Raw genomic sequence first — 5,346 nt, 5'->3', positions numbered from 1 at the left:
ACAGGGAACAGAACCAAAAATAAACAGAATAACTCAGATCACAACAGGCTGGATGACATACAAGACTTACAAGATTGATGCACACTTGGACCCTGCTGTTATGTGCTGGACTGTCTCAGGGGCCTCCTTGCACAACCTACACTAGACCACACTTCTCTAGTCCGAATGACATCCCAATGTCAGTGCTGTAGATCCTGGTGGTGTGGATCAGTGAGTCGATGTCTCGCTCGCTCTTGGCGTACAGCTTGATGTCATCCATGTAGAGGAGGTGACTAATTGTGGCCCCATTCTTAAGTCGGTATCTGTAGCCAGTCTTGTTGATGATTTGGCTGAGGGGGTTCAGGCCTATGCAGAACAGCAGTGAAAACAGAACATCTCCTTGGTACATACCCAGTCTCTGGGCGGGTAGTTGTAGTTAACTCCCCCCTGTCCTGACATCCAGGCTCCTCCCGCTTGCCGTAGCATTTGTCAATCTCAAGTAGTTATAGCAGTTGCCGTTTGCGGATGTTGGAACACTGAGCTACTAGTTGTTTAGCAGTCATTGTAGACTGGGGATGTCGAACTCCCGCATTCTTTGCATGTAGCCCCTCTGGCTAGGGTTACTTGAGTAGTAGCATTCCAACAGATCCATGTTTTCGTCTCTCGCCCATTTCCGTCTTGTTCCAGTAGCCCATTTTTCATCAAGGTGCTCTGGTTCCCCAGCACCTGACGCAGACCTTGTTTGACCGGGCGACGTCTGAGCCGGCATGTCGTGCTTATCAGTGTCTCTCATGGTATGAGGTAGGCTATATAGCTGCAAGGGTCTTGCCTAGGGACCCACACTGCATAGCTCAATTTCACTGTTGTAACTTTTTTGCCCCAGCCTGGGTTTGAATCCAGGCTCTGATTCATTCGAATTATTACTATTAGTGTCCTGCAAAAACGTGAAGAAAGTGTGACAACTTTGCCGAAACATGTTGTTTGAGCTTTCACGGTGTCCGTAGTTCCCCAGACAAGCGCGCCGAACAAGCGCGTGCTTTCTTTGTGCTCATGACGAGCACGTGCGTATTTTGCCGCCTGGGCGGTGCGGAGCGGCAAAAAGACGCAGGGGGAACCGCATCTGATGGGGAAACGCGGATTGACGTAACAACGGCGCTGTACCCCCGTCGCTTCCTCCGCAACTCGCCGGGGATCCGGGGTCGCTCCCCCAGGAGCACCACTGTGCCCCTCAGCGCTAACAGCTGCTCCCTAGTGTAACCAAAGAGATCCTGCAGGCTGGTGTAGCGGTTGAGAACATGAAGTCAGAATCACACCGGAATCAGGAATCAGGATAATTTTATTCCTGTTCAAAACAAGAACATTTTTATTCCAGCAGCTCCTGGGCTTCAGCTTCCTCACACACACCTCTCCGCAGCGCAACTCGGCGCGAACTCACACAGAAATGCATTAAACAAAACCAAAATTCTCTGAGGTTCACTAAGAAAATAAATCTACAGTCATACAAAACAATTAAAATAAAACCTAAACAGAAATAATCTGCCCTGTAATTACAATGTTCCACCATAACATAGAAATATACTAAATACATTAATTTAACATCCAAATAAAATTTGAAACAACACACATACCTGTTCAAAACAAGAACATTTTTATTCCAGCAGCTCCTGGGCTTCAGCTTCCTCACACACAACTTAACCAACCAAAAAAAACAAAATAATCACCTTGGCAAGGAAAACTTGATAGACGTTACAAACGTGGGAATTAAATGCCTAGTAACGTGCTGCTCTAAACATAAAACAATTAAACAATAATATGTATAAAAACTTATGAGTTTACAACATACTTTTTAGAACATTTTCAATATTTTAATACGCAACCAGAAAGAAACGCTCACCTCTCCTCAGCGCAATTCGGCACGAACTGAGGAGGGCAGCGGGAACACACAGGATGTGACACAAAAACAGGAAGTAAGAAAATATCTCTTTAATGAAATGTTAGCAATCTATCTTAAAAACTCTGCAGACATTGAGAAATTAGACGTTTTTGGTGCAGAATTAATCATTAGCCAGTTAGCAGAACAGCATGTCCTTTATTTTTATAAACCAGAAAAAACTAAACTCTACAGAGAAAGTCCCCTACCCGCAATCTCTTCGCTGCCGATAGTTTTTGACATCAAGCTGTACAGCGCAGTCGCACCGTTTTCCTAAAAAAACCACAAGCAGGTTCCAATTGTAAATGGTAAAATTAAACTTTTTTCAGAGGCTTCAGGACTAATGCTACATTTTTTAAAATGTGAGTGTAACCGGATCCTTTTCTGCATTGTGCTGGTTATTGAGTGAACAGGCCATGACGCAGTTTGTCTTTTAAAAGATGATTCTCGGTTTATTTCTGACGAGAATACAGACAAAACAACCGTGTTAAAGGCTGCCCGCTCCAAGTCCTACACAAAAGTACATAACAAAAATTAACTTAATAGATCTATGAATAAACTGAATGTATTTAGATGGAAAAATAAAACGCACACACCTCTCCTGCAGGACAACATGACAAAAGGGGAGGGGCTAGGGGGCACAAACAATTTAAAGACAATACCACAGAAGAAGAAATAAAAGGGAGGGGCTTCAATCTTAAAGTAATACGGTTAAAAGAATGACAGAGGTGTTTCAGTAAGATAAGGAACAAGACAAATAATCAAAAAAAGACATTTTGTGTAATTATAACAAAAGAGAATTACAACCAGGTTACATGAGCTTATAGCTATTCATGACACTCCCCTAAAGGAAATATCTAGCATTCCAATTAAATCTGAAATCTGCCTCTAGAGTTGCACTATTGTATTTGCCTTACTTGTTTGTGCTAACTTTGTTTCAATAAAGTTTATTAAAAAATTGAAGGGAAGTAAGTCTCTGGTTCATCTGTTCTTCTGAATGTAATCCTGTGCTGTAGCGCCACCTGCTGCTCATACACACACCTGTAGCTTCTGTTTCACCACTGCAACTCCAACCTTTGACCTTTAATCTGCTGTAAACAGATTTCAGTCCATCAGTTAAAAACATTTGGATTAAAACTATTTGAGTCTTTATCATCAAACCTTCATATCAGGTTTTATTTGCTCCAGTGATGAAGAGGATGCTGATCCTCATCACTCTTTAAATAAACTTTATATTTCTCAACAACAGATTTTTCTGGAAAAATATTTTATTTATTTTTGTCACAAAAGCCACATTGACTTCATCATAATTGATTTGTAAAAGCAATAAAAAGCTTAAAACATCCTTGGGTGAAAACTTAATACAGGCTCTGTAGTTTAAAGTGTTTTCAGATTTGGCATAAATTAAATTAATTTGATTTGCATCTCTAATATGATTACAACCAATCTGTGTGTGTTTTTCATAGAAATCTAATGCTGAACATGTAAACACATTTAAATTAAACAATTCAATGTTTTTTTGTAATTTTATGAAAGTAAAGTTCTCTAAGAGAGTTATGAACATTCATTTTCAGAGTTGTGCGTAAATTCCTGCATCAAGCTGATAAAAGTAGAGGACGTCATTATCAGAGCTGAACGGGTCTTAAAGAGGGCGGAGCCTCAGCTTATCAAGTTAAAGGGGGCGGAGCCTCAGTTTATCAGGTTAAAGGGGGCGGAGCCTCAGNAGGGGGCGGAGCCTCAGTTTATCAGGTTAAAGGGGGCGGAGCCTCAGCTTATCAGGTTAAAGGGGGCGGAGCCTCAGCTTATCAGGTTAAAGGGGACGGAGCCTCAGCTTATCAGGTTAAAGGGGCGGAGCCTCAGCTTATCAGGTTAAAGGGGCGGAGCCTCAGCTCTTAATCATCTCCTCTACCTGCTCGCTTCCTCCATCTGGTTCAAAGATTCAATGGGTTTCTGATGTTGCTTCATCCAGGAAGTTGCAGCAACCTGCAGCTCAGGTTGCTTCGTCTGCTCTGAACTGGTTCCAGGTCAGATAACTGGAGCTGAACTGGTTCAGCAGTTCATCATCACTTGTTCATTTTGTTGGAAAACATTTGAATTTCATAAGATGAGGAAATAGTCTTTAATTTACTCATAAATTTAAAATTATAATTCAGCTTCATCATCAAATCTAATCTGTCAATAATTATAAGTTAAAACAATCTGACCTTTGCCCTCTGGACTCAGGTTTGTTTCTGCTCAGATTATTGAAGCTCTTCTGTCGTATCAGGCGAATAAAATAGTAATTTTATGAAACTTCCATCATGAAAAATTATTAAATTAATGATTTTAACTTTTTTCTCATAATTTTAATGCATCTGTTGATAAAATTATTTTTTTATTCTGATAATATTCTCATAATTAAGCAAAGTCACAGAAAGGCTGATTAAAATGATAAAGTCTGAGCAAAACTGCACTTAAAAATTATTATCCAGATCATTTTAATTCATCATGTGATCAATTGATTAATTGCTGATCTGGTATTTCCTTTTTCTGAATTAAAACAAAAATCTAAGTCAGTGAAATGAATCAGTTTGTTAGATGGAGCTTAACTACAGATTATTTACACAAATTCAGTAAAATCAGTGCATATTAATGTTTAGACTGGATGTTTTAAACTTACTCAATAAGTTTAATTTTCCACCAAACATGAGATTTAAATAAAACCAGTGGAATTAGTTTTATTTTAGTTTAAAAACATAAAGTTCCTCTGAAATGATGTTTGTTTAGCGAGTCCAGAGACGTTGATGATGTTAATCCTCTGAGTTCAACTTTATGTCATCACCATAATCATTTTCCTCTTCCTCCTCCTCCTCCTTCTGCTCTTCTTGCTCCTGGGCCGCCCGGGCTGCAGGAGGACAGACAGGGTGAGCCGGGCCGGCCGGGCCAGCGGCATTATGGGAAACGCAGTTCCACTCACTCACCTTGCTTGAAGTAGCGTCTGTTCTTATACACCAGGACGGTAGCAATAGTCAGACACACACTGAGCAGAACCAGCAGAATGATGACAAAGGGAGGAAACGGCGCTGTGGGAACACACAGGCGGACCAGTCAAAGTAACAGCATGATCCACAGCCAGGAGAGACTACAGACATGGACTAGTCAAAGTAACACAGCCAGGAGAGACTACAGACATGGACCAGTCAAAGTAACTGGTCCGTTACTTTGATCCTCAGGCAGGAGAGACTACAGACATGGACTAGTCAAAGTAACAGCATGATCCATAGCCAGGAGAGACTACAGACATGGACCAGTCAAAGTAACACAGCCAGGAGAGACTACAAACATGGACCAGTCAAAGTAACACAACATCATACTACCATCTGTCTTACTCAACATGTTAGTGTAAATCCAGGATACAAAACATTTTCATTATGTTGTTCTATAAAATAAAAATAATT

At 40.7% G+C, this 5,346-nt stretch overlaps 1 long non-coding RNA gene across 1 annotated transcript; it reads right to left on the bottom strand.

Annotated features, from left to right (window-relative positions):
* Positions 1-4,554: 4,554 nt before the first annotated feature.
* On the bottom strand, positions 4,555-5,012 carry LOC103153750 (uncharacterized). The gene is made up of 2 exons (XR_477841.2): positions 4,870-5,012; positions 4,555-4,793 (listed from the first exon to the last, which is right to left on the bottom strand). It is a non-coding gene; the product is annotated as an uncharacterized LOC103153750 (long non-coding RNA).
* Between the last annotated feature and the right edge of the window lie 334 nt (positions 5,013-5,346).

This window comes from Poecilia formosa, unplaced genomic scaffold (genome assembly GCF_000485575.1).
Source record: "Poecilia formosa unplaced genomic scaffold, Poecilia_formosa-5.1.2 Scaffold361, whole genome shotgun sequence".
Classification (NCBI taxonomy): Eukaryota; Metazoa; Chordata; class Actinopteri; order Cyprinodontiformes; family Poeciliidae; genus Poecilia; species Poecilia formosa.
The sequence above is the reverse complement of the archived record's forward strand: the minus strand, read 5'-3'. Positions and strand labels throughout refer to the sequence as shown.